This window comes from Prionailurus viverrinus, chromosome A1 (assembly GCF_022837055.1).
Source record: "Prionailurus viverrinus isolate Anna chromosome A1, UM_Priviv_1.0, whole genome shotgun sequence".
NCBI lineage: Eukaryota > Metazoa > Chordata > Mammalia > Carnivora > Felidae > Prionailurus > Prionailurus viverrinus.
This window is the reverse complement of record NC_062561.1, coordinates 89,875,579-89,901,361: the sequence shown is the minus strand read 5'-3', so window position 1 is coordinate 89,901,361 and position 25,783 is coordinate 89,875,579. Positions and strand designations below refer to the sequence as shown.

The window sequence follows — 25,783 nt, the reverse complement described above, 5'->3', positions numbered from 1 at the left end:
CATTCTGGGACAAGGCTGATAAAACCAAAGCACCAAAACTTATTCCACTACTTCCACCTTCTGAGTTATTTTTTCTCAAAATGAAAGATTAATTTGTCTGTCTTCTCTGGAAACAAGGGAACTTTAACGCAAATCCCGCAGCTCTAAGTATTTGATAACTTTCTTATCACAAGTGTCTTCCCAAAGGGACTCATACAAGACTCACTGGATTTTCCTTTTGCTGTCTTAATGAAAGGCCACTGAATTGTGAGGAAAAGGCCCAGGGATCTTGAAAAAATCATGAATTCTAGAGGAGAGGAAGGTTGTGTCAATCCCAGTGGTGTCCACAACTGGTTGATGAGATGAAAAATAAGGAGGATTTCCTCAGTCTCCATGCTTTTTATAAGGATAGATGGGATCTGGCGACAAGATGACAAGGATCCAGAATACTGAGAGTATAATTTCTACCTTGGGAATGCATATAAAAATCTAAAGAACAAAAATTTTTAAATGCAATGTGGTCATACAAGAGGGTCAAGAGCTCCTTCCGTTTAAATATTTCACACATCTGTTATGGATGACACAGCATAAATAATCAACTTTTCCCCTTACTCACTCTTTTCTGTCCTCCTGCAGACCTCTCCTCAACAGTGGGGCAGCACAGAGTAGTCATGGGATTTTGGGCCACTAGTGCCCTCCTCTATATCTCTGTGCCCTCCACCCTCTGGGGAGAACCTTCAGAGTAATGAGGAACAGCCTCCCCCATATACACTTCTTGCACCCTAAAGCATCCAGTCTATGCTAGTGATGGGGGAAGATATGGGAAAAGTCTCAATTACAGTAACAGCAAAAATAAAAATCCTTGAGCCTTCAGGCTAATATTGTTGATATTTACCAGGTCCAGTCTCACAAGTTTGTTTGTTTTTTTTTTTTTTGAAGAAATTTGGATGAAATTAAAAAACACTATTCTTCCAACTTGCTCAATTCAATTCATCTTTGCTTTTGAGTCTCCTTCCTAATTCACCTTCACTGTCTCATACCTCCTGCCCCTCACTGTGCCCTTTTCACAGGTCTCTAGGCCCATCTAGTGTTGATAAAGTCTTAGAAAGATAAACCCTGATTTTTTCCCTTCTTTCTTTTCCTCAGTAGTATCTGAAAATATTAATTGCTAGAAAAATTACCTAATCCTCTTTCAACTTCTTCCACCCTGCTATAGGGCCACACTACATTAGTCACTTAGACATGTTCCCTGACTCATGCCTTTTCCTGAGTTTGATGAAAAGGATACTGATATGATGTTTGGGGAAACACATTGATAAAAAAAAAAAAAACGTACAACAGTTCTCTTGATTGTACCAAATATTTATTATCTGAGTAAATCAAAAAAATGAAAGCAATCTCATAACAGATGGAGATTATTTCTGTCATAACTTAAGTAAAATAGTCCAGGGAGTGCAGAGATAGGCCATAGTCAAAGCTCTTTTGCATAGTAACAGAATATCTATGTGAAACAATGGTTTTTTCCAATGGAAACGTTCTCTCCACTTTAATGAAGATATGACCTTGGTGGGGGGTGGAAGATAACCACACCCTTACCCATAGAACAGAATACCTGAGGCCCATTTGTTATTAAGTTAGGCATTTCGACCCATTTCTAAGGCATTATCTTAGACTGAAGCTCTCTACAGTCTCATGCAAGAAAATTTTAGTATCATCAGTCACTGTATTGATGAATTTCAAATGTAGAAAATATATTTTTTCAAAAACTGGAAGAGAATGGACGGAAGGCCTCCATTCATCAAGGAATGGCTTTTGCACACTTCATGATCTTGGCTGTTATTCTGTCATTATTCACAAGTAACCAGAAATTCAAGGAATTGGTGGAACTCTTGATATCCACCAAAGACGTGCCCACTTTCCCAGCAATCTCTTTGACTGACTTCTCATTCAAAGGCTTTGGTAAAGATTCAAGCACTTCTCCTGCTGGGTAAAATCAAAGTGACTGAAGCCATGAAGGAGATCTAGCCAGATCTTCTCCTTGAATAAAGCTCTTTTCATCTCAATGGAAGCATCAGACAAATTAGGCAACAGAGCACAAAAGGGTGGCACTCTTGAACAGGGAGCTCCTTCAGCAGTGTCTCCTCCAGTCTTGGAAATCAATCTCACCCAGGTCAAAGTTGGAGACCAAGAAAATTCATGGCTCAGGAACTCTGGTGTTGCTGAGATTAGTCAGACAATTGTCTCATATCTGCTGAAACACTTTGTCCCTTTTTAAGAACATGGTCTTGTTTTTTTCTTTTCATTATATAAATCATTGTCCAACTTGGTTCTAAAAAAGTATAATTTCTCACCTAACTTTCTAAATTTGGGGGGCCAAAAACATCCTTGAAGTTAAACCAAGAGAAAGAAATTATTTTGAAAAAGTCATAGAAAATCCTACCATTTTGAGATGTGTATGTGGAAGGAAATTAAGGTTTCCATTTCCAGAAAGGTCCCAGAAGGTCACATTGGGATATTTTGGATGTTGATATGGGGTTTTCTTCATGGTGATCTCCACAACTCCAACACTGGCAGAACCCTCCTCTTCATTACTACAACCTCAAAGGGCATTGATGAAACTGTACTTCCCAGTCCCAGATTCCCTAATCATAGACACATCCAGAGGAGTGTTCTCTGCTTCCTGAATTATACCAGCCACTTCTTTTAGATTGGCCTCTCAAAGGGCTGCTTGAATTCTACCAAGTGTTTCTGAAGAGTGGGTCCCCCTGCCTTACTGTGATGATATAGTCACAAGGGAACTATATGAAGCAGTAAGGCTAAGTGCAGAAAAAGACATGAGGGGTTCCTGGCTGGCTCAGTTGGGTAAGCATCCGACTCTTGGTTTCAGCTCAGGTCATCATCTCACAGTTCATGTGTTCAAGTCCCACATTGGGCTCCACACTGTCAGTATGGAACCTGCTTGGGATTCTCTCTTTCTCTCTTTCTCTTGGCCCCTCCCCTGCTTGCACTCATGTTCTCTATCCATCCCTCTTTAAATAAATAAGTAAACTTAAAAAAAGAAAAGAAAATGAGATGAGATAATGACAGTGAGTGAAAATTCAGAAAGATGTAAGATGTAAGAAAGACTACAAGCTAGGGAATTCATGCAACTTCTAAAAAAAGGAGAAGATAAAGAAATGGATTGTCTCCTGGAGCTTCTGGAAGGAACCAGCCCTACTGACACCTTGATTTTAGCTCCTTTAAGATTCATTTTGGACAACTGCCCTCTAGCAAACAAACATGGGCTGTTGTGTTATGCCACTAAGTTTGTGTTAATTTATGTGTTTTGTCTTATTTTATTTGTTTATTTTTAGAGAGGAAAGAGTGTATGACTGGGATAGAGAGGCAGAGGGAGAGAGAGAGAGAGAATCTTAGGCAGGCTTCATGCTTAGCATGGAGCCTGACACAGGGCTCAATCCCATTACCCAGGGATCATGACCTGAGCTAAAAATCAAGAGTCGGGCGCACAACCAACTGAGACACTCAGATGTCCCTGTGTTTATCTGTTATACAGCAACACAAAACTAATGCATACAATCTTCATTTTATTGAAACCTCAATACAGAGACAAAAACCTTTCCATTCTGTAGAACAAATCAGTCAGGCCAACACACTGGGGAGCACAGAAGAATTGCAAACATAGCTCACTTCCCATCCCCTACAGAAAATAGGGAACAGACTTGTCTTGTGGGTGTGGTTGGAGACAGAGAAAAGTCCACCAGGATGTGTGTTCCATAAGGAGGATAGCCATCACATACTCCTTGTGGTAATAATTGCCCCCATAGCAGCTTATTGTCCATTTGCCTCACCCAATGGGAGAATTTGGGTGGGATTTAGATCATGTGACAGGAAGTGACAGAGGAAGCAATTCTGCACAGATTGAAACACAGACACCTGATTAAATCATGGCGATTCAAGGAAGTCATTAGTATGTTACTGATGGGGCCCTCTTATAATCAACTATGAGTGAGGAAACTGTGATTTTAAAAATATTTACACTCATAAGGTGGTCTCGGGGACTACCAGTGCACTTTTATTGGTAAGAGCATGCTCAGTGCTCATCACCATCCTACATGTTCTGCAAGGGAGATTTTCAAAAGAGGAAAAATCATGACTTTCAAACAAATATAAAGCAAATATTTGTTAAGGTTTTTATCTAACTGATTACTAATGAAGGAACCAGGCAGAGGATATTAATAGTTGAAAGAGGAATTTTAAAGAGACATATATAGTTCAAGAATAATGGCATGAATATTAAAATGGGGCAAGAGTGCTATATTCTAAGGTGAAGATGGGAAATCAATTGAACCTCCACAGACAGATTTTTATCTATATGACTGCTATGGATTGAATGTTTCTGTACTCTGCAAAATTCATAAATGAAATGCAAGCTCAAAGTTGTGGTATTAATAGGTGGGCATTAGCCAAGAGTGCAGAGCCATCATGAATGGATTAATGCCATTTAAGAGAAATCAGAGAGCTAGGTTTCCCCTATGCCATGTGAGGCAAAAGGAAGAAATGTCTACCCCGGAAATGAGCTCTCACCAAACACTGAATCTACAGGTGCCTTGATTTGGGTCTTCCTATCATCCAGAATTATGAGTAATAAATTTGTGGTCATAAGCCACCCAGTCTGTTATATTTTGTTACAACCCAAACAGATGAAAAATATGCCCAACAAAAGATTGGTTTTGCATTGTTATCAATTATCAAAACTCACAAAGTTTTGAAATGGCTCAAGGGTATTGAAGGATGGATTCCATTAAAACACAACATAGTTTCCAACTGGAGACACCCAGTAAATATTCTGCTTATTCCAAATTTTCTTACATCTTTCTCATAAAAATAAAGGAAAAGAAACATCTTCAGACTATGGCTTTCTCTTCTCCAAAGAGAATGGCATGAAAACCTGAGTGAAATCTTAGTTCTCTATCAGCTAGAACTACATCTCAACCCTTCAGGCACAAAGGAAATATCCCATCATTTCAGATGCACAGTGGTTCACTCACCAATTCTGGAGAGGAAAGGGTCTGATGTCAGAAGTCATGAATGTTTTCACTAACACAAAAGAAAATACTGACTCTGGTGAAATATCCCAGGAAATCCTGGCACAAGAACATTCCACAGAGCTGTCCTCCCTGGGATATACAGGCACTGGGTTCTCCTGAGGTCACTGCACTGAGCAAGATGCTAGAGAGCCTCTGTCCTGCCTGGGTAAAGTATGAAAAAGAGCAGCAAGGACAACAGCCTCAGGAAGACTTGGCTTAGTTAAGGGCCCATATTTACAGGACATGAAAGTGAAACCACTGTTTCTCCAAAGAACAAGCAGTTCCAGGAAAGCAAACAATAAGGTGTTTTGACTTCAAGATCATCAGAGGGCTAGGGGAGGAGGGCAGAGAGACACCAGGAGACATGAGACGCAGGTCTCCAATGATCTCTGTGAGTGTATCTTGCCAATACTCACATGGGAGCCCTGTGGACAGGGAGGAGGCTGTGAGCAAGCTTCCAAAGCTTCCAGTGAATGAGAGAAGCATTTCCCATCTGAAAGGACAAGGGATCTAACTTTTCTCTGTATTTCTGCTTCTTACAATGTTAGGAGCCCTGTTGCTCATTGCCACAATGTCACATTTTGGCATGGATGACCCTGGCATGGGATCACATCTCATGAACAACTTAAGCTACCATGAGGGGCTTGGGGGAAATTTGAAAAGACAATAATGTGGGAAGACACCCAGATGTAGGAAGAGCCTGGATTATAAGATTTAAATAGAAAATCAAGAGGAAAATACCAAAGTTTCCTTAGAATAAGGAGAACATAGAATCTGCTGTATCAAATAAGAATTATTTCAATACTATACTATCGAAGAGAGGTGGATGCTAGCACAGGGATAGACCAACTGGCCCACATAAAGGAGCACAGAGCCCTGTGTAGGATCCAGGCATGTGTATAATTCTCCTGCATGGGAGAAGCACAGGGAATGTCAGTGGAGGTAGAAGAAACTACCTAATAAGTGTGACTGACAAACCAGTTCTCCCTGTAGACAGAGGTTACTGAATCTCTACTTACATCACTTATGATAAACAACTCCAGATAGGCTTAAGACTTAAATTTCCTTTTGTAGCAACGTGGATGGAACTGGAGAGTGTTATGCTAAGTGAAATAAGTCATACAGAGAAAGACAGATACCATACGTTTTCACTCTTATGTGGATCCTGAGAAACTTAACAGAAGACCATGGGGGAGGGGGAGGAAAAAAAGTTAGAGAGGGAGAGAGCCAAACCATAAGAGACTGTTAAAAACTGAGAATAAACTGAGGGTTGATGGAGAGTGGGAGGGAGAGGAGGGTGGGTGATGGGCATTGAGGAGGGCACCTGTTGGGAGGAGCACTGGGTGTTGTATGGAAACCAATTTGACAATAAATTTCATATTTAAAAAATAAAAAAGACTTGAATTTCAAATGAACACTGTTGCAGAAAATATAGCTGTTCTTAGAAAAATTTTTCTTTAATGTGATGAGAACTATATAAAAATACCAAGATGACAGTTGTATAAAACAGACTGACCAATGTGATACTTCAGACTACATTAAAATTAAAAGCATCTCTTCATAAAAACAAATGCAAAAAGAAAGTTAAAAAATATCCACAAATCTGGAGAAGATATTTTCACAAATGTGGTCAACACAAGATCAATGTAAAGAAATAATTTTAAAAATTCCTGAAGTCACTAAGAAAAAACAATCCAATACAGAAATGGGGAAAGAACATAAACAGAACTTTCTCATAAAAATAAACATGTTTGGGGGAAAAATAGAGAAAGTGCCAGATATTAACTAGTAATGAAGCAAATGCATACCTGTACACTACGAGATGATATGTTAACATTAGTTCAATTGGAAAATTCTGAAGTTCTACAATGTTGGATATGGTGAGAATGTAGATTGATAGAATCTCTGAAACATGGCTCCTGGGAATGTAAATCGATGCTGTCATTTTGAAAAAACAATTTCTGGATCTTATAAAATGGCACATTATGTGTCTCAGGACTCAGGTTTCCACTCATAACTATACCGAAGAGTTACTATACAAAAATGTAGATAAGACATGTGGGCGTTTCTCCTAGGAACACTCTTCATAACTGTAAAAAAAAAGGGGGGGGGAGAGAGAGAGAGAGAGAGAGAAAAGATATCCGTGACAAGGAATGAGTAAATAAGTTGAGCTACACAGTGTTGAAAGGAATGAAACATAGAAATATAGGGGCGCCTGGGTGGTGCAGTCGGTTAAGCGTCCGACTTCAGCCAGGTCACGATCTCGCGGTCCGTGAGTTCGAGCCCCGCGTCAGGCTCTGGGCTGATGGCTCGGAGCCTGGAGCCTGTTTCCGATTCTGTGTCTCCCTCTCTCTCTGCCCCTCCCCCGTTCATGCTCTGTCTCTCTCTGTCCCAAAAATAAAAAAAATAATAATAAAAACGTTGAAAAAAAAAGAAATATAGAGATGAATTATTCTTTTCTTATTAATATAATTTATTGTTAAATTGGCTTTCATAAAACACCCAACCAATGCTCATCCCAAGTGCCCTTTTCAGTGAGCATCACCCATTTTCCCCTCTCTCCCACCCTCCCATCCACCATCAGTTTTTTTCTCTGTATTTAAGAGTACTTGTGGTTTGCCTACCTCCCTCTCCATTTGTAACTATTTTTCCCCTCTGCTTCCCCTATGGATGTGATATCTGTCTTCTCTGACTGACTTATTTCACTCAGCATAATACCTTCCAGTTCCATCCACATTGCTGCAAATGGCATAATTTCATTGTTTCTCATTGCCAAGTAGTAGTATTCCATTAGGTATATAAACCACATCTTCTTTATCCATTCACTAGTTGATGAACATTTAGGCTTTTTCCATAATTTGCCTATTGTTGAAAGTACTGCTACAAACATTGGGGTACATGTGTCCCTATGCATCAGCATTCCCGTATCCCTTGGGTAAATTCCTAGTAGAACTATTTCTGGGTTGTAGGGTAGTTGTATTTTTAATTTTTTGAGGAGCCTCCACACTGTTTTCCAGAGTGGCTGTACCAGTTTTCATTCCCACCAACAGTGCAAGAGGGTTCCCGTTTCTTCACATCCTCTCCAGCATCTATGGTTTCCTAATTTGTTCATTTTAGCCACTCTGACCAGCGTGAGGTGGTATCTGAGTGTGGTTTTGATTTGTATTTCCCTGATAATGAGTGACATTGAGCATCTTTTCATGTGTCTGCTGGCCATCTGGATGTCTTTTTTAGAAAAGTTTCTATTTATGTCTTCTGCCCATTTCTTCACTGGAATATTTGTTTTTCTGGTAAGAAGTTTGGTAGATTCTTTATAGATTTTGGATACTAGCCCTTTGTCTGATATATCATCTGCAAATATCTTTTCCCATTCCGTCGGTTGCCTTTTAGTTTTGTTGATTGTTTCCTTTACTGTACAGAAGATTTTTATCTTCATGAGATCCAAATAGTTCATTTTTGCTTTTAATTCCCTTTCCCTTGGGTATGTGTTGAGTAAGAAATTGCTGCAGCTGAGGTCAGAAAGGTTTTTGCCTCCTTTCTCCTCTAGGGTTTTGCTGGTGTCCTGTCTCACATTTAGATCTTTCATCCATTTTGGGTTTTTGTGTATGGTGTAAGAAAGTGGTCTAGTTTTTTCTTCTGCATGTTGCTGTCCAGTCTCCCAGCACCATTTGTTAAAGAGACTGTCTTTTTTTCATTGGATAATCTCCTGCTTTGTTAAAAATTAGTTTGCCATACATTTGTGGGTCTAATTCTGGAGTTTCTATCTTATTCCATGTGTCTATGTGTCTGTTTTTGTGCCAATACAATGCTGTCTTGATGATTACGGCTTTGTAGTAGAGGCTAAAGTCTGGGATTGTGATGCCTCCTGCTTTGGTTTTCTTCCTCAATATTACTTTGGCTATTCAGGGTCTTTTGTGGTAACATACAAATTTCAGGATTTCTTTTACTAGCTTTGAGAACAATGCTGGTGCAATTTTGATTGGGATTCCAGTGAAAGTGTAGGTCACTTGGGTAGTGTTGACATTTTAACAATATTTATTCTTCCAACCCATGAGCACGGAATGTTTTTCCATTTCTTTATATCTTCTTCAATTTCCTTCATAAGCTTTCTATAGTTTTCAGCATACAGATCCTTTACATCTTTGGTTAGATTTATTCCTAGGTATTTTATGCTTCTTGGTGCAATTGTGAATGGGATCAGTTTCTTTATTTGTCTTTCTGTTGCTTCATTGTTAGTGTATAAGAATGCAACTGATTTCTGTACATTGATTTTGTATCCTGTGACTGCTGAATTCATGTATCAGTTCTAGGAGTCTTTTGATGGAATCTTTAGGGTTTTCCACGTAGAATATCATGTCGTCTGTGAAAAGTAAAAGTTTCACTTCATCTTTGCCAATTTTGATGCCTTTGATTTCCTTTTGTTGTCTTAGTGCTGATGCTAGGACTTCCAACACTATGTTAAACACCAGTGGTGAGAGTGGACATTCCTGTTGTGTTCCTGATCTCAGGGGAAAAGTTCTCATTTTTTTCCCATTGACGACGACATTATCTGTAGCTTTTCATATATGGCTTTAATTATATTTAAGTATGTCCCTTCTATCCTGACTTTCTTGAGGGTTTTTATTCAGAAAGGATGTTGTATTTTGCAAACGCATTTATTTTTATGCATCTATTGACAGGATCATATGGTTCTTATCCTTTGTTTTATAAATGTGATGTGTCACACTGATGATTTGCGAATGTTGAATCAACCCTGCAGCCCAGGAATGAATCCCAATTGATCATGGTGAATAATTCTTTTTATATGCTGTTGAATTCTATTTGCTAGTATGTTGTTGAGAATGTTTGCATCAATGTTAATCAGGGATATTGGTCTGTAGTTCTCTTTTTTTGTGGGGTGTCTCTGGTCTAGGAATCAAGGTAATGCTGGCTTTACAGGATAAGTTCATAAGTTTTCCTTCCGTTTCTATTTTTTGGAACAGCTTGAGAAGGATAGATATTAACTCTGCTTTAAATGTCTGGTAGAATTCCCCAAGGAAGACAACTGGTCCAGGACTATTATTGTTGGATATTTTTGATAAGTGATTCAATTTCTTCACTAGTTATGGATCTGCTCATTTTTCTATTTCTTCCTATTTGAGTTTTGGTAGTGTGTGAGTGTCTAAGAATTTGTCCGTTTCTTTCAGGTTGTCCAGTTTATTGACATATAATTTTTATAGCATGATAATTGTTTGTATTTCTGAGTGATTGGTTGTGATAAATCAATTTTCATTCATGATTTTATTTATTTGGGTCCTCTCTCTTTTTTTTTGAGAAGCCTGGCTAAAAGATTAAATTTTTGTTGTTGTTTTTTTGTTTTGTTTTGTTTTGTTTTTCCTTTTTTTTCAATATATGAAATTTATTCTCAAATTGGTTTCCATACAATACCCAGTGCTCATCCCAAAAGGTGCCCCCCTCAATACCCATCACCCACCCTCCCCTCCCTCCCATCCCCCATCAACCCTCAGTTTGTCCTCAGTTTTTAAGAGTCTCTTATGCTTTGGCTATCTCCCACTCTAACCTCTTTTTTTTTTTTCCTCCCCCTCCCCCAGGGTCTTCTGTTAAGTTTCTCAGGATCCACATAAGAGTGAAAAATTCTCAATAAGATACTAGCAAATCGAATTCAACAGCATATAAAAAGAATTATTCACCATAATCAAGTGGGATTCATTCCTGGGATGCAGGGATGGTTTAACATTCGCAAATCAATCATCGTGATACATCACATTAATAAAAGAAAAGATAAGAACCATATGATCCTGTCAATCGATGCAGAAAAAGCGTTTGACAAAATTCAGCATCCTTTCTTGATAAAAACCCTCGAGAAAGTTGGGATAGAAGGAACATACTTAAACATCATAAAAGCCATTTATGAAAAGCCCACAGCTAACATCATCCTCAATGGGGAAAAACTGAGAGCTTTTTCCCTGAGATCAGGAACACGACAGGGATGTCCACTCTCACCGCTGTTGTTTAACATAGTGTTGGAAGTGCTAGCATCAGCAATCAGACAACAAAAGGAAATCAAAGGCATCCAAATTGGCAAAGATGAAGTCAAGCTTTCACTTTTTGCAGATGACATGATATTATACATGGAAAATCCGATAGACACCACCAAAAGTCTGCTAGAACTGATACATGAATTCAGCAAAGTTGCAGGATACAAAATCAATGTACAGAAATCAGTTGCATTCTTATACACTAACAATGAAGCAACAGAAAGACAAATAAAGAAACTGATCCCATTCACAATTGCACCAAGAAGCATAAAATACCTAAGGATAAACCTAACCAAAAGGTTAAGATCTGTAAAAGATCTGTATGTTGAAAACTATAGAAAGCTAATGAAGGAAATTGAAGAAGATATAAAGAAATGGAAAAACATTCCATGCTCATGGGTTGGAAGAATAAATATTGTCAAAATGTCAATACTACCCTAAGCTATATACACATTCAGTGGAATCCCAATCAAAATTGCACCAGCATTCTTCTCGAAGTTAGAACAAGCAATTCTAAAATTCATATGGAACCACAAAAGGCCCGAATAGCCAAGCAGGCTATTCTTCTTGAAGAAGAAGACCAAAGTGGGAGGCATCACAATCCCAGACTTTAGCCTCTACTACAAAGCTGTCATCATCAAGACAGCATGGTATTGGCACAAAAACAGACACATACACCAATGGAATAGAATAGAAACCCCAGAACTAGACCCACAAACGTATGGCCAACTCATCTTTGACAAAGCAGGAAAGAGCACCCAATGGAAAAAAGACAGTCTCTTTAACAAATGGTGCTGGAAGAACTGGACAGCAACATGCAGAAGGTTGAAACTAGACCACTTGCTCACACCATTCACAAAAACAAACTCAAAATGGATAAAGGACCTGAATGTGAGACAGGAAACCATCAAAACCCTAGAGGAGAAAGCAGGAAAAAACCTCTTTGACCTCAGCCGCAGCAATTTCTTACTTGACACTTCCCCAAGGGCAAGGGAATTAAAAGCAAAAATGAACTACGGGGACCTTATGAAGATAAAAAGCTTCTGCACAGCAAAGGAAACAACCAACAAAACTAAAAGGCAACCAACGGAATGGGAAAAGATATTTGCAAATGACATATCGGACAAAGGGCTAGTATCCAAAATCTATAAAGAGCTCACCAAACTCCACACCCGAAAAACAAATAACCCAGTGAAGAAATGGGCAGAAAACATGAATAGACACTTCTCTAAAGAAGACATTCGGATGGCCAACAGGTACATGAAAAGATGCCCAACATGGCTTCTCATCAGGGAAATGCAAATGAAAACCACACTCAGATATCACCTCATGCCAGTCAGAGTGGCCAAAATGAACCAATCAGGAGACTATAGATGCTGGCGAGGATGTGGAAAAATGGGAACCCTGTTGCACTGTTGGTGGGAATGCAAACTGGTGCAGCCACTCTGGAAAACAGTGTGGAGGTTCCTCAGAAAAATTAAAAATAGACCTACTCTATGACCCAGCAGTAGCACTGCTAAGAATTTAGTCAACGGATACAGGAGTACTGATGCATAGGGGCACTTGTTCCCCAATGTTTATAGCAGCACTTTCAACAATAGCCAAATTATGGAAAGAGCCTGAATGTCCATCATGTGATGAATGGATAAAGAATTTTTGGTTTATATACACAGTGGAATACTACGTGGCAATGAGAAAGAATGAAATGTGGCTCTTTGTAGCAACGTGGATGGAACTGGAGAGTGTTATGCTAGGTGAAATAAGCCATACAGAGAAAGACAGATACCATATGTTTTCACTCTTATGTGGATCCTGAGAAACTTAACAGAAACCCATGAGGGAGGGGAAGAAAAAAAAGGAGGTTAGAGTGGGAGAGAGCCAAAGCGTAAGAGACTGTTAAAAACTGAGAACAAACTGAGGGTTGATGGGGGGTGGGAGGGAGGGGAGGGTGGGTGATGGGTATTGAGGAGGGCACCTTTTGGGATGAGCACTGGGTGTTGTATGGAAACCAATTTGACAATAAATTTCATATATTGAAAACAAAAAAAAAACCTGAGAACAAACTGAGGGTTGATGGGGGTGGGAGGGAGGGGTGGGCGGGTTATGGGTATTGAAGTGGGCATCTTTTGGGATGAGCATTGGGTGTTGTATGGAAACCAATTTGACAATAAATTTCGTATATTAAATAAATAAATAAATAATAAAATAAAATAAAAATAAACAAAGTGCCTGGCAAAAAAAAACCACAAAAACTAAAGAAAACGTTAAAAAAATAAATAAAATGAGTCTCTTATAGACAGAAAATAGATGGGTCTTGGTTTGTTATCCATTGTGATATCCTATGTCTTTTGATTGGAGCATTTAGTCCATTTACATTCAACGTTACTATTGACAGATATGGGTTTAGAGTCATTGTGTTATCTGTAGTTTTCATGCCTGTAGTGGTATCTCTGGTCCTTTGTGGTCCTTGCAACATTTCATTCACAGAGTCGCCCTTAGGATCTTTTGTAGGGCTAGTTTTGTGGTGATGAATTCCTTCAGTTTTTGTTTGGGAAAACCTTTATCTCTCCTTCCATTCTGAGTGACAGGCTTGCTGGATAAAGGATTTTTGGTTGCATATTTTTCCTATTCATCACATTGAAGATTTCCTGCCATTCCTTTCTGGTCTGCCAAGTTTCAGTAGATAGGTCTGCTACTATCCTTATGTGTCCAACCTTTTGTGTTAATGTCCATTTATCACTAGATGCTTTATAAATTCTCTCTTTATTCCTGTATGTTGCCAGTTTCACTCTGCTATGTCATGCAGTAGATTCAAATTATGTCTGAAGGGAGTTCTCTGTGCCTCCTGGATTCAGTGTCTGTCCTTCCCCAGATTGGGGGGAAGATGTCAGGTATGATTTGTTCAATACACCTTTGGCCTCTTTCTCTCTCTCTTCTGGAACTACTATTATATGGATATTGTTCCATTTCATTGAATCACTTAGTTCTCTAATTCTCCCCTTGTGATCCAGAGTCTTTTATCTTTTTTTCTTAGCTTCCTCTTTTTCCATAAATTTATCTTCTATTTTACCCCTTTTCCCCTGTGACCGCCTCTAGTTTATTTTGATCCTCATTTATAACATTTTTAATTCATCATTACTATTTTTTAGTTCTTTTATCTCTGCAGCATAGATTCTCTGCTGTCTTCTATGTTTTTTTCAAGCCCAGCAGTTAATCTTATGACTATTATTCTAAATTCATGTTCAGTTATATTGCTTATATCTGTTTTGATCAATTCTTTAGCTGTCATTTCTTCCTGGGATTCCTTTTCAGGAGAATTCTTCCATTTTATCATTTTGGATAGTTTTCTGTCTCTTATGAGTTTTAAAGGCTTGTTATGTGCTCTGCACCTGTGAGCACTGCAATATTAAGGGGGGGGGGTCATACACTGTCCAAGGCCTGGCCTTTCAGGAAGTGTTTTTTGGAGAGTGTTACTTGCTCTCTGTTGTTGTGACTCTGGTTATTTTATTTCCCTACTTCTAGTGATGTTTTGGACCCTCCACCAGGTGTTCATTGAAGTAGCCCTGAGATCACACAGCTGGTAAGTGGTACAGTACTGCTCAGCTGCAAAAACTTTGTCCACAGAAGCATGACAAAATCCGTGTATAAATCTCAGCCTGCTGAGGACTCCCCAAAAAAACCACCTGAAGGAAGTAAAATCCTTCTCAGAGCCTCTTAATTACTCTTTTAAGATAGTATTGAGATTTAATCTTAATAATTAGTAGAATACCCCTTAAATAAAGCTTCAAGAAGACTAAACCATATATTGTTTAACCATGCATATGTAAATTATAACAGCACAAATAAAAGAAAGGAATCATAAACATGTACTTCATGAAATTATTACCTGGGGGCTGTGGACAGAAATGGAGTCGATAGGAACAAAGAGGGAGCTGGGAGTTGTTACAGATGTTCTTTTCTTTGGATGACTGTTCAGTGTGTAGGTGGTCATTGTAATACACAATAGAGTAAAAAAATTAAAAAAGAGAAATATATCAGTTCTTTTCAGATTGTTGCTGTGTATATTCTATGACTACACATGTAGTCAGTCATGAATCTCTTTGTCCTGACATATTTTGGGGACATCAGAGAAATACACTCTGCCTAACATAGAGAGACAATCAATACAATGATGGGAGAAAGACTGAGAAATCATTCAGGGAGGAGGTAGGGTACAAGAGAGACCGAAATTCCAGGTAGAAACAACTTCAGGACAAATATGTAGGCTCACACATGAACTTGACAACAAGGTATAGATGCAGATGAACACACACAGACAGCCAATTACAGTACTAATTACTCAGTAGTAAGGTAAGAAATACCTCTGAGACTCAGGTATCCTGGCAGTGATGGGGCTTTTTGTAGTGGGGGACAGAAAGCTTATACTCAGGGAGTGGCTGCTCTCCAGGGCTGGGCTGCCTTCCAGCAGTGTGTGAGAATCACTCTGGGGCTGGTGCCCTCTTTGGTTGGCTCTGGTCTGCTGGTCTGCAGCACACAGTGAGCTGGGGCCTGATGCCCTAGTATGCACACTTCAGGGTCCAGAGTCAGACTTGCTACTCCTAAGTCAATGTTAGAAAATCCAGAGGTATGATTTATGAGGATATTGTTACATTCCCTCTGTTCAGAAAGGGGAAATATATTCTAGAACAATGGCTTAGAATATAGCCTCTCTCCTGGTCCCACTCAGGGGAACAGAAGTCCAGTCAAGGTAATATACGATGTTCATATTCTTGTAGAATGGAAATCTCCCCTGCCCTGGCTCAGTTCCTCCTCCAACTGAGTGAAACACCTGCAGCAAAGAGAGAAAGAGTCAGTTTATCTCCTCTTTCTTCTCCCGCTGCCCCCATTACACGAAGAGCATGGTGTAGGGGAACTAAAGGGTATGAAAGGATTCACTCAAGTAGGACATTTACAATCCAGTTGATGGCCAGGTGTGGTCAGTGTCCCTCAGGTAGGAAAGCTCATGGAGGAACCATGTTGATGTCCCCATCGGGTACTCAGGGCAGGCTTAGTCCAGACCTTCCAGGCTCCTACCTCCTCTGTGGTGTCAGGCACAGGAGGGCAGCCCCACCTCATTCTCCTCAGATCATCCTACCTAGGAAGACCACACGCAACCCTAAATGTTGGCCATATCCTTTGCAACAGGCTCACTAAAAAGATCCCTACCTGCTCTCTCATCAACCTGTCAGCTGTCTTTTTCTGACTTTTGAAGGGAATCAAGGATGGAAGTGACAAATTTGTCATCTCTTAGACAAAGAGAGATTTCATAGCTTGTTATGGCCATTTGCAATCTTGCTGGAAATTTCACAAAATAGACCTTCCTTACCACTCTGTTGCAGTCATGCAGCCCCCTTCCTGGGGCTTCTCTCCTGAATGATAATCACCCTGGGTTGCTTTTATCTCTGCTGTCCCCTGAGAATGAGTGCATGACAGTCACTAAGAAGCTATGCAACTTTGTCACTCCATCAGTAGTAAGCATACTGTGACACAGACCCTCACCTTATGGGGGCAGTTACCTTGATACCAGCTGATGTCACAGCTATTATCAGGAAGAGAGCTCCATAGTTCATGCAATATACACTCCCATCTCTGTGAGTGGAAGTGAGTGAGCCCCTGAGCTGAGCATGTTGGGCAACCCTAACGAGCAAATCTGCAGGCAATGTCTGTACCCATCTGAGGGGCCAGACTCACAGAGACTGAATGGGGACTTCTGATTGGCCTGGCGACTGACATCAAAGGAAGCATAGCAGGTAGGAATCAGCAGAGTTGGTCTCAGAGCACCCTCCCCCTCCCCTGGACCTCTGTGCTGAAGGTGCTTAAATAACCCTGCTTCAGTAATATGCTGCACAGCCCCCACCATCAAGCATGAAGAAAGGGAAACACACCCTTTTTGAGAACTGGAGTGATTTCCAGGGGTAGAAACTGAAAGTGGCCCTCTCTAATTTCCCTCCTTCTGTGGTTGGGGCACTGCCACCAGTTTTATTCAGAAGTCAGGGAGCACTGAGCTGGAAAGACACTGGTGCAGAACACTCTGCAGGACTACACTGTCCTTCCAGCTCCTCTTCCCTTTTTCTCTACACTCATCCTAGGGCAACCCCTACCCAACACAACTCCCTTCCTTCTTTCTGGAGCAACCTGGGCCTGTAACTATTTTTGGATGGCCCCAGAGGGAAGTGTTTCTGTCTGAAGGCTGGACCTTTCCCCAGGGAAAGATAACTTGCCAGAAGGACCACTGACAATTGCCTGCTCACAGTCACCCTCTGCTTCCTGGAGCACATAAGTGATGGGGCTCCCATAACCCAACTTGTTTAATAACCCTGCTAGTGAGAAGACATGAAAGGTGGAGTCTGACACGAATGTAGGAGAGCTTGGCGACTGGCTTCTCCAATTCAGTTGAGTCCTCACAGCAGGGCCTCTTGCTTACATTCTTCAGGTACAAAACTCAGTATTGAAACTCTTAGTCTGCTCCAAACCCATTCAACCCTTTAGTGTGGAAGCAATGCGACAATCATCTCCATGTTCATAGCATTGGGTGTCTTATGGGGACCAGGTTTGGGAAAGGAGAGCAGGATTTGACATTCATATTCTCTTAGAGTCTAAGCGGGATGTAAGGCAATGGCAACTTCTGATGTACGCTGAATGGGAGGAGTCAATCTAGAACACTGGCTGGACCGTCTGTGGAATAGAGACTAGGGGTAGAGTTTCGGGGACAAGGTGTCTAATAGATCTTAAATAATGAGTAACAATGCAAATGTGTATCTGCATTGGAGAAACTTTCCTACTGCTGGACACAGCTCCATCCTTTACATATGATGTTAATAATGTGGGCTTTTCAAATAGTGACTCCTGAAACCATGTCCTTTTGAGCTTCATGCTCATTAATGATGCAGATGTTTATTATAATTTCCTAGATTAAATCAATATGTTGATTTTTTCCTCACCCATTCCCTATGATGATAAAATGGTGGGAAATGTGGGGATTTTTACATTGGGCTCAAGCTCACAAAAGTCCTTGGTGCCTCAGATTTCTAGTCTGTTCCAAGACCAATCCTTGTTTCATGGCTCAAGATAATTGGGCATGGAATGACCTATATTGTATCATGCATGGGAAATTCACTAGTGAGTGTTTTTCATTGTGCTTCCTAGGTCATGAAACCCATTTGATGCATTATAACAAGAGTTCAAAAAAATTACCTACTGAATATAATACAGTAGATCAAAATGGAGGATAGGCAAATTGTTGGTGAAATCTTTCTTCAGGTGTATACATGTATATGTAAACATGTGTGTTGAGTGTGTATTTAGTTACTATGTGGAATGCATCTCTTACTGTTGGTCTCATTCAAGTTTTTGAAAGATCTGCTTGCTTACAGGGTCTGGTTCTCCCTATAAGCACAACTGACCTCTCTACTTGAATCTGTTTCCTGAGCTCCTTCCATAAAGACCTATGTTTCTTTACTCAGAAAGACTCTCACCCCATCTTCAGAGAGGGTAGACAAGAAGTTTAATATGGGTATGATCTTCAAGAAGGAAACTTAGAGGGTCACCAGCATCCCATGCTAATCTCTGATAGCCTCTCATCAACTTCTGGGTCTGGATTCTGAGCCTCAATGCCCTACAGACTCACACACACCAACACTTGCACACTGACCACTACTGAAAGACCCTGCAACCTCTCATAGAGTTACCCTTGTACCACCCTGGCCTAGCAGAGACACATGGTCACACTACTGCCTTAAAGGACCTTGAGTTGGTCCCATGCAGAGGCACCAGGTGCAGGGCATGTAAAAGATGAATAGGTAGTGGGAGAAAGAGAACTGTGGCTGGAGCTTCAGAGCCTCAGTCACCCCATCTAATAGGGCCCAAAACAGATGCTCAGGTGAGTAGACATGGGCAAAGTCTATGGTTGGGTATGATATGGTCACAGAAATTGTCTGGAAAAGCATAGTTTTGTTCTCACCTGCCACACACTCTGGGCAGGGGTTTATACTCTGCCCCAGCCACTACTTGCTTCCCAAAAGGATGTAGATGAGCTGGATTTAGAATTTCATGTGACAAATTTAGGAAGGAAAGATAATTTATCTGTCAACCACTAAGAAGGGTATACAATGGCATATTGTGCTCCATTCATTTAACAGAAACGTTTCTCCTACCTGCTGGGCACTAAAGGCATCAAAGACTCCTGTGAATTATTTATTGTAAGCGCCAAGACCTGCACGTGTATTTTTATGATACTAGTCATCTAACAATGGATGAAACAATACTTTCTGGGGCATTAACCTTTTGAAGATATAGTGTTTTTTCTTCAACTTATCTAGCAGAGAAGTCAAGGTGAGATGGGTACATGTGGAGGTTATGATGGGATTTAGACAAATCAGGAAAAGGATTCAAGGGCTCCAGCCCAGTTCCTGTGTTCTGGCTGGACTGGGTCCTACAGAACCGCTGATAAGGACATCAAGCCTCCCTCATCCCATACTAGAGGCAAACTTATAGGCAAGCAGAATACTTTGCATGCCTAGAGTCAGAGGAAATCCCTTTGTACAACCAAGTCAGTGAGTCTGGAACTCACCCAAGAGATTGTCTCCCTGGAGCCAGGATGGGAGTTGAGTCTTCTATGAACCTCTACATCCCCCATAAACAAGACCAGATCTATTGCTTGGAATGGTCAAGAAAGGTCTTAGAGAAGGCTTTGATTGCAAGGTCAAGGGAGGGCTATTCTTATGTATTCTTATTACAGAATGTTCCCTCAAACTGACTCAGGCCAAGGCTCTGTCTTTCTGGCTTCTAGCCAACTTTGTCCATGTGTGCTCTGGCCCACTACCATGTCGTTTACCCCTCAACAAGCTCAGGGAACCTCTGTTCCCTGAAGAAAGAGGTACCTTCCTAGCTGACCTATTGCATCTCAAGTTTCTCACAGGGACCCCTGGTGGGGGACCTTGACGACTTTTTGAGTACAAACCTCATGAGATCCTGGCCCCCAAGCATATGGGATGGTGATTGTATCATATTTCAATCAGTTTCCCTCCCTCTGACGTCCCAGCATCTCCCAGTCATTTCATTAGGTATCTCTATCTCTCCATGGGGGTCAAATTCCCTGCAACATCTTCTGAGAAGTGGAGATTTTCCTTCAAACTTGCAAATCAGTGAGTTTTCTTTAATGTGAAGTGAGTATGGGAGGTGAGGTAAGATAGTGATTTCCATCCTCTCTCCAAATTGGGAAGAATGAATCCAGGGAGGAACAAATGGCAGTTGATAGCAATAAGTGGACCCACGTCCCCTGAAGGAGCATCTAAGCATCCAGCACAGTGGATTATGGATTATTAAAGCCCACCAGCCAGCACAGTGTGTGTAGCCCTCAGGAGGAGAGTCCACTAGGTAATACTAGTAATACCTAGTTACCAATTATTACCACTAGTAACAATTAGTGCAGTAGCTAATGCCAACCAATTTTTTTTCCCAATCTTGCCTTATAAAATGTTTGCAATCTTACCACACCGCTCAGCTTACAAAAGTTCACAGAATTTAAATATTTATAATAATGATCACAAGTGACAAATATGAACAAATATAAGTGCTGACTTTAAAATATCTGTAGGAGGGGTGCCTGGATGGCTCAGTCAGTTAAATGTCCGACTTCAGCTCAGGTCATGCCCTCACAGTTCATGAGTTCGAGCTCTGCATAGGGCTTTCTACTGTCAGCAGAGAGCCTACTTTGGATCCTCTGTCCCTCTCTCTCTGCACCACCCCCACTCTCTCTGTCTCTCAAAAATGAATAAACAAATATATATGAACTTGGAAAGTTCTGTAACTTAGATGTTGAAGTGAATGAGGGACAGGGATTCCTTGGGGATACAGTGGTGAAAGATACGTAAAATGCCTTGAGAAGAAAGAAAATGCATTTTTCAATGCTGTTAAAAATAAATTATTCTTGACTCTGAAGACATATGCAGTGCGGATGTATGGGTCCTCAGGATTGAAGGAGATGGAGAGTTGGTAAAAGCTTGCTCCTGCCCTACAGTCATCCCTAGCAGGACATTCTATTTATTCAGTTAGGGCTGAGGAGTACCTACACCTCATAGCTCCTGACTGAGCAACCCTCATGATGCTGTGCGACTCAAGTGCACTGACGTGTATAACCTGCTTTGGTGCTGACTACTGGCACCACAGTTGCAGAACATTCCTCAACCATCTCCTCTCAGCCTCTAAAATGTGCACATCTCCTGAATGAGCACCTCTGCTGCTTTCTTTTTTAATAACCTTATTGGGATATAATTTAAACTTTCTACAACTCGCTCCTTTAAAGTTTTCAGTAGCTTTTATATATTCAGAAAGTTGTACACACATCATAAAATTTAGAATATTTTTATTATCCAAAAGATATCCTGTACCTCTTGACTGCCACCTCTTCCCTCATACCATTTGCCCTTCAGATGTAGGAAATCCCCAACATACTTTCTGTGTCTACAGATTTGTCTCTTCTGGACATTTCATATGAATATAATCATACAATACATGGTTCAGTGGGCTGTCCTCTTTCACTAAGAATAATGTTTTGGGGTTCATCCATGTTGTGACAGGTGTCAGTACTGTATTTTTTTTCTTGCCCAATATTGATCTCTTGTATGGATAGAGTACTTTTGTTTATCTGTTGAACACTTGGTGAACAACTGTGTTAAATCCACCAGAGGGCTATTATAAATAATGCTGCTATGAACATTTACATGCAGGTTTTATGTAAATGTATGTTTTCATCCCTCTTAGGTATATATCTAGAGTGTGATTGCTGGGTCATTTGGTGATTCTGTTTAAATTATCAGTTTTATTGAAAATAATTGACGTACATCACTGTATGAGTTTAAAGCATACAGCATTTGATGTGATTTATGTATGTCATGAAATGATTACCATAATAGGTTCAGTTAATACCCATCATCTCATAAAAATACCATAAAAATAAAAGAAATAAGAGAAAAGAGAAAAACTTCTTCTCCTGAGAACTCTTAGGATTTATTCCCTTAACAACTTTCCTATAAATCATACATCAGTGTTATCTACAGTCAGCAGGTTGTGCATTACATCCCTAGTACTTACTTATAACTGAAGTCTTGTACCTTTTGACCACATCCTCCAACTGCCCCTCCTCTTACCGTCTGCCTCCACCACCCTTTCACAAGTCTGTTCTCTTTTTCTATAAATTTATTTCATTTCACTTTTAGATTCCACACACACTTAAGTCATGCAGTATTTAAGTGTGTGTCCGATTTAAATTCACTTAGCATGATGCTTTCGACGTCCATCCATGTTGTCACAAATTGTAGGATTCCCTCATTTTCTATGGTTGAATAGTATGTTTAAATTTTTGACAAACTATCCAACATCTTTGCAAAAACTTGCCGTTTCTAATCTAAATGCCTTTGCAGTGAGTTGGGTGTGGATATGAAGCCCTCAGTTTGGGATACCAAATCTGATGATTCCTCTGCCACCCTCTGAACCTAGCCCTTCTAACTCCCCTGCTCTTCCTATTTCTGCAGGTTACTCCTCTACTCAGCGACATGACACAGCCCGCCCCATCCCTTCATACCTTATTATCTGTATCCTTCACCTCTGCTATGCTGTACCATATGAGCTGGAATGACTTATCTAAAGTGGGTACCATGCACATTGAAAAGGTTTGAGGAGGAGAAAATTTGCTGAAGATGGCCCCTGTGGTCAAGGGGTCTCTGAATACAGCATCCAGTACCCCAGTGAGCATTCCTGAAAGTGAGGACACTGGCAAAGGCACATCCTCCTTCATCAATGCACCATGTGAAATTGGGCATGAGGAGAAAGACTTCCATGGAGGGTGGTGAGGACCACCCATATTCCCACTTGCTATTCTTCCTCCCACAACCCCAGTGTGGTGTTATGGGGACCTTCCTGTCACAGAGGCTGCCACCCAAAACGTGGAGAACTATCTAGAGATGCAGATTAGTCAGTATGACCTCTTCAACATCATTGCATCTGAACAGTTTAGCATGAATCTCATAAAGTTTGCCAAAACCAGTCAATGCCTGGGAAAGAGGCTCTATATGTCTGGACCAACCTGAACCTTCTATACACCTGTGAGAAGGTCACTAATGGCAAAACAACCACGTTGCAGGAGGAAAGAGCCTCCAAGTCTTTCAGGACATCCTTGGCATCTAGAATGCAGATGATCTGGGAGTGTCTGAATGCCTACCACTGGCTCTTTGGTGTGAATGATGATTCTTTCCAGCAGGTGGTCTAGAGTATGGGGAAATCCACAGGGGAGTACAAGGCCGTTATAAGTCTCAAGGTCTGTACATTGTCCTCACCAGGGGCTGGGAATTTTTTTTTTGCATGAATTATAATATAGTGTCTTACCTATATTCAATTCTTAGCTACATCCCACTCTTAAGTGACACTATTATCAACTACTTAAGAGAGTGGAAACACAGATGCTTCCTTGAAATAGTTGCCAAGGACACCAAGACCATCCTGAAGAAAATCCTTATAGACTTCATCATCTGAAGAGTTGACCTCTGAGCAGACTCCTTCTGGAGGAAAGTCAGGACATCTCGGACCCATTCTCTTCACTTCTCACCTCTCACTCCCTGGAATCACAGAGGCACACTTGAAGGCAAAGGGACAACATCCTTTGAGATATTCCCTTTGTGAAAATATGATGGAGAATGTGTGTTTAGCTGTTCCTTTAAAATAATTGTGTGGAGGTGTCAGGATTCCAAGGACAGTCTGGTGTCCTGCAAAGCTCTGCCCTTATGTCTCTCCTTTAGCCTTAGCCAGATAGATGATAGATGACAGATAGATAGATAGATAGATACATAGATACCAGAGATGGACACTAAGGCCATTGTTACTAGGATTGGAAATTTTTTGAATGTATAAGCAAACCTGACTATTGTAAATAACACTGACATCCCCCCTTCTGAAAGGTCATGATCTTAACATGCACATGCTTATTGTGGACATGTTATAGGGAGTAGTACGTGTTATGTTTGCTATAGAAGTTTGAAACCTCATTCTCTACCACAAGAAGTAATACAACATGTCTCTTGCCACTAAGTGAATCATTCATCCCTCACAAGAGCAACCATCTTTCCCTGCACCATTCCCCAACAATCCTACTTACCTTACTCTGTTTACCTGAGAATATATCACCCAGTACAGAGTTCAATATGAATTTGGTGAACATATCTGAACTGAACCAATGTGTAAAATTTTGATCACCAAATATGTGTAGCTTAAAACAGAAGATACTTAAAAGTAATCTGGGAGAAAAGTAAGAAAGGGATGAAAAAGTGGCATAGTGTAATATTATTGAATAATATATCATACCATTCCATTATCCCTCTGATGAGTAACCATGACATTGACTCTGCTTAGTAACCATGACATGAATCTGGAAAATCTTTTCTCGTTGAAGGTGTCCTATGCAACATCTCTCATTCCTATTTTCATTTGAACTAGTTGCTTTCCTAGCCTGGAGCACAGGACTCACTAACATCCTTCCATTACCTTGGTGGTGCTGATGCTGCTTTGATTCCCCGTTCATTTACAATGAGTCCATTCTGAAACAAATTGAAAAAAAATTTTTCTTTTAGTGATAAACTTTCAGTCTTTGCATTTCCAACTAATGCCTTTTTTGGGGACAATTTTCAATAAATAGCTTAAGTGAGTATAGGATTGTGGATATAACATTATACCTTCTGAGAACTGTGAAGGTATATTTCCTTCAGGCAGGCCATATTCTCAGTAAAAATCCCAGTGCTAAGTCCATTCTCATTCCTTGCATGGTAACTCGTTTGTCTCCAAAGAAAATTGTAGAAACTCTTCATCCCTGGGGTTCAGAAGTGTCACCAGGAACTAGTGACCTGCAGCACGACTCAGCTTTCAGAAGGCTCCTTATATGACAGCTGATATGAAAATACATGGAGGAAATTGAAATGCATATTACTAAGTTAAGGAAACCAATCAGGAAAGACTATATACTGCATGATTCCAACTGTGCAACATTCTAAAAAAAAAAGGCAAAACTATAGAGACAAGAAAAATATCAGTAGTTCTCAAAGTTTGGGGGGAGGGGCGGATGAATAAGTGTAGCAGAGAGGCCTTTGAGAGCAGTGAAACTACTCTGTGATACTGTAATTGTGGATAAGTAAAGGATAAATTATGCATTAAAAACCCATAAAATATACAACACAAAGAGTGAACCCCAAGTATGGATTTGGAGGGATAAAGATGGGCAAGTCTGAGTTCATTAATTGTATGATGGTGTGAATTGTGGATAGTGGGGAGACTGTATTTATATGAGCACAGGAGGTAGATGAGAAACCTCTGTACCTGTGTTCAATTTTGCTGTTAACTTAAAACTGCTCTAAAATATAGTATATTGAAAAAGAAAATAGCTGCTAACAATGTTCATCAGCTTTGGCATTTTCCTTTTCTATTTTTTCTAAGTGTAATATGTGTTCAGCAGCTAGCTAAAATAGTATATATGTGATATTACATGCATATATATACACAGTATTAACAAAGATATAGAAATAAATACCTGGGAATTCAACTCCCAAATTAGGAACTAGAATGTTTCTTATATCATTAAATATTCCCACATGCTTTACC

At 40.2% G+C, this 25,783-nt stretch overlaps 1 long non-coding RNA gene and 1 pseudogene across 1 annotated transcript; both read right to left on the bottom strand.

The window, feature by feature from the left end:
• Positions 1 to 1,641: 1,641 nt before the first annotated feature.
• LOC125164084 (interferon-inducible GTPase 1-like) lies at positions 1,642 to 22,937 on the bottom strand (annotated as a pseudogene).
• Positions 22,938 to 23,551: 614 nt separating this feature from the next.
• Positions 23,552 to 24,964, bottom strand: LOC125160432 (uncharacterized). The gene is made up of 3 exons (XR_007150250.1): positions 24,865 to 24,964; positions 24,677 to 24,729; positions 23,552 to 23,754 (listed from the first exon to the last, which is right to left on the bottom strand). It is a non-coding gene; the product is annotated as an uncharacterized LOC125160432 (long non-coding RNA).
• Positions 24,965 to 25,783: the final 819 nt, after the last annotated feature.